Genomic DNA, 12,239 nt, shown 5'->3' with positions numbered 1-12,239 from the left:
GAAAAGCAGGGTTGGGAGCAGATTCAAAATGCACCAGCTCTGAAAATACCTACCTTACCAGATAATTACCCACCCCCACCACCCCCCCCCCCCACCATTCTGCATTCACATAGCTAAGTGAAGCAGTTAAAAGGCTTTCAACAACTGTGTAAAAGAGGTATTAGAGCAATTTTCAAGGAACTGATGAAGCAAAGGTGGTGTATGTCATCTACATGGACCTGCCATGTAAGGCCTTTAACAAGGGTTCACATGAAAGGTTAGTCAGAGTTCAATGTGAGATTGTAAACTGGATTAGACATAGACTTTGCAGGAGAACCAAAGAGTGGTAGTGGATTATTGGCTCTCTAACTGGAGGCCTGTAACCAGTGGGGTTCCTCAGGCATTGATGCAGGGACCATGATGGTTTATCATCTATATCAACCATCTGGATGATAAATTGGATCAGCAAGTTTACAGATCTCACAAAGTTTGAAGGTGTAGTGGACAGTGAAGGCTTTCTAAACTTGCAGAGGGATCTGGACCAGCTGGAAAAGTGGACTGCAAAATGGCTGATAGAATTTAATGCAGACAAGCATAATGTGTTGTACTTTTAGAGGACTAAGCAAGATAGGACATATACGATAGATGGTAAAGCACTGAGGAGTGCTGTAGAACAGAAGGATCTGGGAATACAGATACACAATTCCCTGAAAGTGGCTATACGAGTAGATAGGGTTGAAAAGAGAGATTTGGTATATTGGCCTTTATACATCAAAGTACTAAGTGCTCTAACAATTGTTTATTGATTGAGTACAGGAGTTGGGATGTGATGGTGAAGTTGTACAAGACATTGGTGAGGCCAAATTTGGAGTATTGTGTGCAGGTTTGGGTCATCTAACTGCAGGAAAGATAGCTACAAGTTGGAAAGAGTGCAGAGATTTACTAGGATGTTATCCAAACTTGAAGAACTGAGTTACAGGGGAAGGTTAAGGTTTTATTCCCTGGAGCATTGGAGAATGAGGGGAGATTTGACAGAGGTGCACAAAATCACGATGGGTAGAGACAGAACAAGTGCCAGCAGGCTCTTTCTGCTGAAGTTAGATTAGTCAAGAACTCTAGGCCAGGGGTTAAGGGTCCTGGAGATGTTTAGGGGAATATTAGGGTGATCTTCACGCAGTATGTGGAACGAGCTGGCAACTGAAGTGGTGAATGCAGGCTGGATTTTTTTTTTAATCTGGATAGGTGCCCAGATAGGAGCAGTATGGAGACAAATGGTCTGGGTGCCAATCAATGTGACTAGGCAGAATTACAGTTCAGCACAGAGCATTTCAGTGCCATCGTGCTCTGCAGTTTTATGGACTAGGTTGAAATGAGCATGGAACATGCAAGAATTTAAAAAATTTTAAGAATTTTAAAAATGGTTATTGACTGTCTTTTGCCCAGTGGTAGGTTTCACCCACAGAGTAGCCTCAGTTGCCATTGTATTCCAGGGTCAGTCGTGCACAGTCACTGTGGGGGTAGGCTGGGTTTAACAGAACAGTCAGCAGAGAGCATTTTACCAAAGAAATCCTGACACCACAGGGTCCTATACAGTCTGTGGCATTTCAATGGCACACCGCAAATGCATTCTCACATTCGGAATACATTTGCCTCCACAAGGAGGACCTAAAGGCTTCTTGCTATGTCACAATAAGCAAATGACAGGATAGGACCAAATCCAGGGTCGAGTGAGGACTGCCACACAGAAGGTAAAGCTTCACAGGGCAAGAGGAAGGCAGATTTACTCAGCAAGCAGCAGTCTCTCTGTACTGTGCCTGATTTAATGTTTGAACACACACTGGGTAAAGCAGGATTCACACTTCCAGACAGCAATCAGTGCGGATTAGCAAGAATATCTCCACAATCTCCATCAGTACTGCGGCTGTGTACTTAGACCCCTGTGCGACTCACTTTACACCCATGACTGTGTAGCTCGGAACGATGACAACACCGTTTATTAATTTGCTGACAATACCACCATAGTGGGCAGTATAAAGAGGAGTAATGAGTCAGCTTAAGAAGGGAGATTGAAAAACCTGGCTGAATGGTGCATTAACAACTCAATGTCACCAAGACCAAAGAGCTGATTGGAAACTTCAGGAAGAAAAACCAGAGGGATACAATCCAGTGGTCATGGGGGTGGGGGGTGGTGGAAGAGGTGAAGAGAGTGAGAAAATTTAAATTCCTGGGAGTCACTATCTTGAACCAACACACGAATGTCTTTGTGAAGAAAGCAGGTCAGCAACTCCATTTCCTCAGGAGTTTGCGGAGATTTGGCAGTAACTATGGAAATTTCTACAGATGTGGGGAGTGTATGGGGACACCAATCCCCACTTCCCCAGTGGAAATCCTGCTAAAGGTCATGGATACACCCCAGTACATCACAGGCAAAACTCTCCCCACCATCGAGAAAATCTACAGGGAACGCTGCTGTCGGACTGTAGCAGCAATCACCTGGCACACACACACTGTTCTCGCTGCTGCCATCAGGAGAGAGGTGCAGGTGCCACAAGACTTGCACCATCAGGTTCAGGAACAGCTGCTGCCCCTCCACCATCGGACTCGACAAATAGATTCATTTAAGGACTTATTTTGCTGATTTATTTATTTATTACTTTTTTTCTGCATTGCACAACTAATTTGTTTACATTTCTCTTTCATATCTGTATCTTTTGCAGTTATCAATAAGTAGAAATTCTGCCTGGTCCACAAGGTAAAGAATCTCAGGGTCAATTTGAACTTTGAACAATGGCCTCCAGTGGACATTTTCAGTCGAGTTTCATTATGTTCCAGCTATGGAACAATTCTGGTTTGACCAGGGGAGGGGGGATCATTTCTAATCGAAGTAGCCTTTCCAAAAACTAATAGTACTGTATGCCAACTGGTTTGACAACTCAGTGCCTTCCATTGAGGAGAGTGGAGATGAATACAGGTTTGCAGTAAAGCTTTTCTTCCCATTTCACAGGTTCAGAGAGAAAATTAGCCACAAATAAAACTGATCAACATTCGAGGTTGTGGTCAAAGGACCAGAAAAGATTGGAAATTGTTGACAACTAAATCCGCATTGTGGTGGCTGAACAAAACTGAAATCATTTGTGACGTTAAGCCTTGCCCCTTTTTGACAAGGTTATAGCATGGTCTCAACTTTAATGCATCTCCAGCTCTTAATTCAAGGAGTGAAAACCTGGATGCAAAATGGGGAGGGGGGGGGGGGGGCCTGTATTAAAGCTGAAGAACCAACATTTACCACCGAATTAAAAATGCTTTTGTAAACTATATTAAACTTGTCTGTAAGAAGCACTTGTTTTTAAGTTATAGAGACAATCCAAGCTCCACTAATGAATTTCAATGTGCAATTAAGCCTCCAGGCACCGAACTCACTGTCCATCTGGTCGCTCACTGGACGTAGCAAGGGTATCCAATGTCAGGTCAAAGGCCTGGAGCACAGATGTGGTGCTGGCTCTGAACTGCAGTCTAATGTGGGTGAGTAGAGACCAAGTGGCCAAGTATCCATTTCACTCTCTCCAGAGATTTCAGCATTTTAGATGTGTCGGGGGGTATTGCAGTTGAGAACAAAACACTGAGTGAAAGGAATTGATTCAGATTGCTGGAAGTTAAAAGCCACCAGTAATTGAATTGCCCTGGTCTATGAGCCTGCAGCACAGGAGGAGAAATGGGTGTCACATCAAGGCTTTTGATTTGGCAGGTGCTCAAAATAGAAATTAAGAGGAGATTGAGGTAGAAACAAGCAATCCCTTCTCTCACATTTGAGTGTACAGATTATGGGGAGATTATGGGGAGATTATTCAAGTTTCCAGAGGCTTGGCTAAATATCTTGCTGGAGAGTACCTCAGGACAATGACTGCCACCTTCAGGAGAACACGACCCAGTCCTCATGGGTTCACTGGTGGAGAGGGTCGAGAACTTCAAATTCCTGGCCATCAACATCTCCAAGAATCTGTCCTGGAGCCTCCATGTTGATCAAATCATAAAGGCGGCCCACCAGCGGCTATACTTTGTGAGGAGGTTCAGTATGTCACCAAAGACTCTTGAAAACTTCTACATGTGTACCATGGAGACCATTCTGGCCTGTTGCATCACTGCCTGGTGCAGAGGTGCCAACACTCAGGACAAGAAAAAACTCCAGAGGGTTGTTACCTCGGCCTGAGACATCACAGGCACCAGACTTCACTCCATCGAGGGCATCTGCATGAGGTGGAGTCTTAAGAAAGCAGCCTCTATCCTCAAAGACCCCCCACCACCCAGGCCATGCCCCTTCACTCTGCTCCCATCAGGGAAAATGTACAGGACCCTAAAGACGAGTACTCAGCGGCACAAGGACAGCTTCTTCCCTGCTGCCATGAGATTCCTGAATAATCAAAGATCCACAGACACTGCCTCACTTTGCCTTTTCGGGAACCATTTTTATTTTATTGTTGTAAGGTGGTTTATATGAATGTTTGCACTGTGACGCTGCCCCAAAATAATGAATTTCCTGTTCGTGACAATAAATTCTGAAAAATAGGGAACATTTCAGGCCAATCCTCATTAATTAGAACTGATCGGTGAAGCTGATGAAAGGTGTTCCACCCGAACTCCCCATCAGCCTCTGCACAGATGTTGTCACACGGGCTGAAGCTTCCCAGCAACTCCTGTTTGTATTTCAGACTTTGTGTCTGCAGGACTTTATTTTTGTTTGCAACTTGCCGTCAGTGTACAGAGGTAAATTGACAGTGTTGTTCGACAGGATGTCGCAAGGGGACATCAGGATGGCAGAGATCAAAGAGGAATTGTACAGTGATGCGGCACCATGGCAACTGTTCCCATTGCTTTGGAGGGGGGAACTGGGATTATTTGGACAGATCCTCCAACAGCGAGCAGAAATCCTGAGAAAAATGGCAGCAGGGAGCTCGGGTCATTTCCTCCATTGTGAGATTAGTTCCGTGCACTCTTACTGATGTGAGCAAGTAAAGCTGCCCCAGAGAGTTTCAAACCAAGAGCTGTGAATAAAGGCACAATACATACCAGAACATCTGTGATATTTAATTTAGAGATCTCACACAGTAACAGGACCTTCCCGCCCACGAGCCCTTGCCACCCATGTGGCCAATTAACCTACAACTTTGGAACGTGGAGAAGAATCCAAGCTCCCAGAGGAAGGCGCGGGGAGAATGTACAAACTCCTTAGAGAGTAGCAGATTCAAACCCGGGTCACTGTAATAGCATTGTCCTAACCATGCTACTGAGGCTATACATTCTCACAGCTGAGTTTGGGGTCAGGTTCAAGCACAGAGGTGCAACATGGGTGGAATCATAAAGACATCAAAGGAATGAACAATTTGTAAATTGGCACATCCTTACGGTACCCCACTTTCTTGACAGATAACTGTTTTAGCACAGGGAGTGGGGCAGTTGATTTGTGCAGTACAAGAGCCCTTGAGCTGCAAATTGATTTAAACCAATGTTTTGGTTTCTTAATAAAGGATTACTTATTCCCCAATGGCGGTAGAGAAAACCATTCTGATCTGGTTTACATTATTGTTGGAATCTTTAACATCTACCTGTGAGGGCAGAGTTTCAACAGCAGCGCTGACTCTCTCTCTCTCTCTCTCTCTCTCTCTCCAGAATCCTATGAACTCAATCAGAGGTGTCCCCTGGCCCCTGGGAGGCAACATTCCACCCAGGAGCCTTGATCTCATTCACAAAATCCTCTACCCACTCATTTAACCAACAAGTGTCCAATTGCTTATAGTTCTCTTCTCCACCCTTCCCTTCTGAGCCAGGGCAGGGGCAGCCTCTGTGCCAGAGACACAGCCATCTCAACTTGTCCCTGATAGGTATATGGCTTTGGGGATGACCTATTGTTGGTGGGAACAGTCACAGGGGTGCTCTACACTGCCTGACTTCCCCTTCCCTCTCCTGACAGTCACCCAACCACCTGCCTCCTGAATCTCAGGAGTGACTGTCTCCCTGAAACTCCTGTCTACAACTCCCTCCCTCCCTCAAGACCCAGTCCCTTAACTCAGGCTGCAGGGAGCAGTAGCTGAATCCACCTTTTGCAGGTGTAGTCATCTGGGACAACTACACTGTCCCAGATTGCCCACATCCCAAGCAATCCACTGTCCTAGCTAGCTCTGTTATCTAAATTTAATTAAAAGGTTTAAACCTTACCTCCCTGGAAGCAAACTCTTTTTCAGCCTCTGCTCCCCCGCCCTTTATTGATCCATGCCAGTTAACTCAATTACCCAATTAATCATCACTCAACACAAATCAAAATTCAGCTTAACCCTTTGCGCTCCGCGCCCTTTTTAAACTTGTTACTCACCAAGCACCTCCGACTCCGACAGTAAATGACAGAGTAGGCCCAAGTCCCTCTGCGCAACCCTTTAAAACTGTTCTCCAAACACTCATTACTCAGCAAGCACTCGCAGCCCCTCCATCTCTGAACATACCGAACCACCTCAGACACCTCACAAAATACAGCCTCTGGCGAGCCTTCTTTGTGATTGCATCAACGTGGAGGCTCCAGGACAGATCCTCGGAGATGATACCACCCAAGAATTTGAAGTCCTTGACCATCTCCACTGCTGAGCCCTCAGTGAAGACTGGGTCGGGCTCCCCTGACTTCCTCCTGAAGATCACAATTATCCCCTTGGGATTTGGTGATGTTGAGCGCAAGATGGTTGGCGTGATACCATTCAGAGCTGACCCATCTCCATCCTGTACGCTTCCTCATTGCCGTTGGTGATTCTTGTAGATGGCATTGGAATTGTGCTTGGCCACACAGTCATGGGTGTACCGTGAGTAGAGCAGTGGGATAAATATGCATCCTTCAGGTGGACCTGTGTGGATAATCAGTGAGAAGGAGACGTTGTTTCCAATTCGTACTGACTGTGGTTTTCCGATGAGAAAATCAATGATTCAGTTACAGAGGGAGGGGGGTAGCTTCTTGACCAGCACTGAGGAAATAATGGTATTGAAGGCCGAGCTGTAATCAATGAAGAATTAAGACGTATGAATTGTAGTTTTCGAGGTGATCAAGAACTGAGTGGAGAGCCAACGATATTGCATCTGCTGTGAAGCAATTGTGACAATAGGTTGTACTTGTAAAATCAGATGGCAATAAACTTGACAACTTGATTTAAAGGTTATGGACATTTGTCTGTCGCTATATTAATCCCTGTATCTAGATGCTGTAACTCATTCAACCACATAACTCCTCCTCTGTTCAAGCCACATTGGGGTGGGAATGCTGTGGGATTCTTCCTGACCTGCTGCCCATGCACCAGGTGTCAGGGTATATATGTACAGCCGTGGCTTCAGTCACAATAACCAGATGGTGGAGATATGGTTTGAAGGACACCTTGAGTGTAGGGGTCATCAAAGGAAGCCTGAGTCCTTGACAATAATGTTCTTATCATGAAGTTTACACCTTAATGTGAACTCTCCCCACCCAGTCTACACAATCTCATCCCACATACAATCCAAAGACATCTCATTGCTCCCCAACTTGTGTCTCTCCCTTCTTCCCTCACCACTGCAAACTTCAGTGAGCGAAACCCAAGGCTCTAGTCTGCCCTTTTAACCTCTACTTTATGGCATATCTCAAAACCTCTCTCTCTTTGCCATCCACCTTAATACCTTCCTCTGTTACTGGTGTTCCCCTAGAGACATTTTACTATAAGAACAATATTAAATCAAGTTACTGTGGAGGGACCTACCATTTTTAAAATTTCCTTACAACATAGGTCCTTTAGCTCATTGAAACTACAAGAGCAACCATTTGCAATTTATCTCCCTGTTAACCTGTACTTGATCACATTGTGACGTAATGGTTAATTAAATAGTGTGAGGCAATGGGTTAATTGAATATATGCCTATAAGAGGGATTAGAATTGGGTTACCTGTTAGGTTGCTCGCATTTCACCAACACCACCTTGCAAAGTCCAAGGGCAGGTACAAACAGAAGGTTCTGGGCTTTAGCAACATATGCAAGCCCGCCCCAGAAACTGAAACATTTGCAGAGAGCTGGGGCCATGTGTGTTTTGTGTAAAGCCTGGAATTTGAAAACAGAAACCAAAAAAATAAATAACAGTGCCTGGAAAATCAGGAGGGGAGGGGCAGAGAACAAGAGAGAGGGAGTCAGCAGAAGGCAGTCTGAGGAAAGCCTGATGAAAAGGGTCCTTTTTCAAGACTGGGCAAAGTTCTGATATGATAGCCTGTGGAAATCAGGAGTGGCAGCTAGTCTTCCCGGTGTGGCAAAGAGGAGAACTCTGTGAGAAGAACCTGGAAAGAAGACATTTCTTCTTGAAGACACTCCTTCTTGGGGTGTCCAACAAGCATCAACCATCTCTCTGTAACCCTCCACAACTTTCCTGCCTAGTATTTCGAAGTAAAGCTCTGAAGTTTGCTTAGACATAATGACTGATTCTGTACACAGGATTGAAGATTACTGGAAACTGTAGCCTTGAAAACATGGACAGTGGAAGATTGGCCAGTTCAAAGGACTTTCTTGAAAACACATTACACACACACGCTTAGATTAGGTTTGGGGGGGGGGGGGGCGGGGGAGGAATTGTGTAAATAACAGTGTTGATAAGTGTCGATCTTGTTCTATACTCAGAGAATTAAACTAATTTTTGCTTTGGTGTATTTCTATTGCTGCTGGTATATGGGGTTCACTGAACTCATAACAACATGCCCATCAATGCCACCCTGATTCCCCCTACCTCCCACTGACACTGGCTGTACGTTACAGTGGGCAATGCCTTTGGGTCATGGGTGGGAGACTGAGCATTGAGAACCAACAGGGAGAGTATGGAGTCTCCACACACACACACACACACACACACACACACACACACACACACACACACACACACACACACACACACACACACACACACACACACACACACACACACACCACCGAGCTCAGGATCGAACCTCCAAATCATTGAGCTGTGATGCAGCGGTTACCCAGCTCCATCATCATGTTCCATCTACCATCAAATCTCCGTTATCCGCAATTCAAGCAACCGGCGAAGAAAATTGTGGAAAATAAATTGGCAAAAAATGCAAAAAGTTTAAAACTGGTGCCCCTCCCCACCAGTCAGTTTGTCAATCCACACAGCACACAATCTCAAGCAACTGGAAAATTCACTTATCTGACGTCTACCAATCCCCATAGGGACTGGTTTTACTGTAGTCAGAAATCTATGGGTGCTTATGTTCCCCAGAGAGAATTAACCCTTCATCCCCATCTATTCCAAAGCAGGACATGGTCATAGGTTACCATATATATGGTTTTTATGGTATATATATATATATATATATATATATATGTATGGTAACCTATGACCATGTCCTCCTTGCAATGACCACCCTATCCCCATACCTCAACAGAATTCCCTGCTAGAAGCAGATATGATAGACTTGCATTTAAATAGCACCTTCCATTCAGCACTTTTGAAACATAGTCACTACCTCCACAATTAATTTGGCTATGAAAGTCCCATAAATTGCAACGAGGTTCTGTTTCATGAAGGGAAGGACAAATGTTGGTAACCAGGGTACTATTCCCTGGATTTATTTGATATCAGGTTACTTTGAGTGCGCACTTCTGGTTGACCCGTGACAGAAAAGGCATGGGGGATTTGTAACGGGCACAGAAGAGGTTTACCAGGATGCTGCCTGGATTAGAGCATTTGAACTGTGCGGAGAAATTGGACAAACTTGGATTGTTTTCACTGGTGCGTTGGAGGCTGAGGGTAGGCCTGACTGAAGTTTGTCAAATTACAAGAGGTGTAGATTGGGTGGACAGTCATAAGCCCCTTTCACACTTGTGTCCCAGTAAATCAGCCATTCAGTGTCCCGGAATAGGAATGGGGGTTTGGCTTTTCACACTAGACCACTCTGAACTGGGTTACTGAACGCTTTCACACTTGCAAGGGTCTATCCCTGGTGTTTGGTCTGTTCTACCTTTAATAGGAAGTGCCTCCAATGCAATTGCCCGTTTCACACTGGTCTGATCTCAACGCCGGCATCTGCAAATGCCGGAGAATGTACCTGGGGTCGAGGCCGGCAATCCCCGGCATGAGATGACATCATCTCATGCCGGCTTTGAGCCGATTTTGCTTTCACACTTGCCACTTTAAAGGCCGATTGGTGTTCGATTCCTGGAATCAATGGGCAAGTATGAAAGAGGCTATAATCTTATCCCCAGAGTAAAAAAATCAAACACCAGAGGATGTGCATTGAAGGTGGTGGTGGGAGGGTGGGGGGGGGCACATTATTTAACACAGAGTTTGGGACAGCCTGCTAGGGATGTGGAAGCAGATACAATAATAGCATTTAAGAGCCTCTTGTAAGCAGAAAAGAAGCATCATCGTCCTATATAATCAAATCGCAATTACAGTACAGAAACAGGCCATCTTGGCCCCTCTAGTCAGCTCCGATTTAAGTGAACTCCACTTGTCCCACCTACCTGCTCCCTGCCCAATACCCTCAACCCCCTCACATCCATGCACTCATCCAATCTCCTCTTAAATGACAAAATTGACCCTGCCGCAACCACCTCTTCTGGAAGGTCATTCCACTCAGCCACTGCTCTCTGAGTGAAGAAGCTTCCTTTTACATTACTTCTAAACTGTTGCCCCCAACCCCTTGTTCCAATCTCACCTACCCTCAAGGGGAAACAGACTATTCGCATCTACTCTATCTATTCCCCTCATAATTTTATATACCTGTATCAAATCCCCCCTCAACCCCCTACACTCCAATGAATAAAGACCCGGTCTATTCGATCTTTCTCCATATTATAGATACCACAATCCAGGCAATATCTTGGTAAATCTTATCTGCACCCTCTTATTGATATCCTTCCTATAATTTGGAGATCAGAACTGCACACTGTATTCCAAACCCTATGTGATGGATAGCCAGAAGATTTGCAGATAATCGAGGGATACCAGCCAAGTGCAGGCAGAAGACATTTCGTGTAATTTGGCATTGTTCAGTAGACATGTTGGCTGAAGGGCTGTTCCATCTCTGCATTCATGCTCACATGGGAGCAGATATGGCCTTAGTTTAACATTCTATCAACAGGACCACAGCCCCCAGTGGGCTGTCCTCTTGCAGCCTTCCACTGAATTAACAGCCACAGGGAGCCAGGCTCGATCCTGGCCTGCAGTGCTGGGCATGTGGAGTTTCTCCCCATGACCGTGCGGGTGTCCCTCTGGTTCCCTCCAGCCTGCTCTGTAGCATTGCCCTGGATGCTAGGCAAGGTTTCCATTAATAACCTCCCCTTCACCTCATCGCTCCCCTCACTGTATCTCTGGAGCATCCGCCGGGATCTCTGTGCTCAAGTCTGTGGAGTGGGATTTGAAGTGACAGCCATCTGACTCAGAGGCGACAAGCATTGCCCACTGAACCACCTTCGTGGCTAAAAAGAGAAGAGTCAGTCAGTGAAGTTAAGGAACTGGGGGTGTAAAACAGGTGTCGCAGATTGGTCAGTTGCCAGAGAAATCGCCTGACATTTGTTTCTATTCATTTTCATGTTTAATTAATTTCATCCACATCCTCTATGCAGAAAGTAAAACAAGGAGCTACAGATAAAACACTTACTGAAAGGGCAACATAAATAAACAAGAGTAGTTCAGAGGTGCAGTAAAATTCCATCAGAATTATCTGGAACAAATTTGCAAGTATTGATGCAAAAATAATTCCATTTTTCAAGAAATGCTCACACTGCATTTGTACAGATTGATGTTGCAATGCTAGTTCATTAAATTCTCCTCTTTTCCTTTGGTAGATTTAAACTATCTATTCATACTTTTTTCCTCAATAAAATATCATTACAGGAGACCATTCTGTCCATCACACAGAACAGAAGACCCTCTGTCCATTATACAGTACAGGAGACCACTCAGCCCATCACATAGTGCAGGAGTACATTGAATCCCACGTCAGCCTTCTGAGAAAACAGTTCACTGTTTAATACAATTTAAAGTTGTGCATAGGATACATATACCCAAAATTAGATTATCTCATTTTTATCCCACTTTGTGACAAATGTAACATTTTTGAGGCCTCTCTGATTCATATGTTCTGGGAATATTCAGAACTACAGGAATATTAGGAACAATTCTTTAAAACTCTATCACAGGTTCCTAGGATTAAATGAGAACCATGTCCTTTTATTGCTTTGTTTGGTTATTCTC

The sequence above is a fragment of the Narcine bancroftii genome, chromosome 3 (genome assembly GCF_036971445.1).
Source record: "Narcine bancroftii isolate sNarBan1 chromosome 3, sNarBan1.hap1, whole genome shotgun sequence".
In the NCBI taxonomy this organism is placed as follows: Eukaryota; Metazoa; Chordata; class Chondrichthyes; order Torpediniformes; family Narcinidae; genus Narcine; species Narcine bancroftii.
This window is presented reverse-complemented; position numbering follows the sequence as displayed.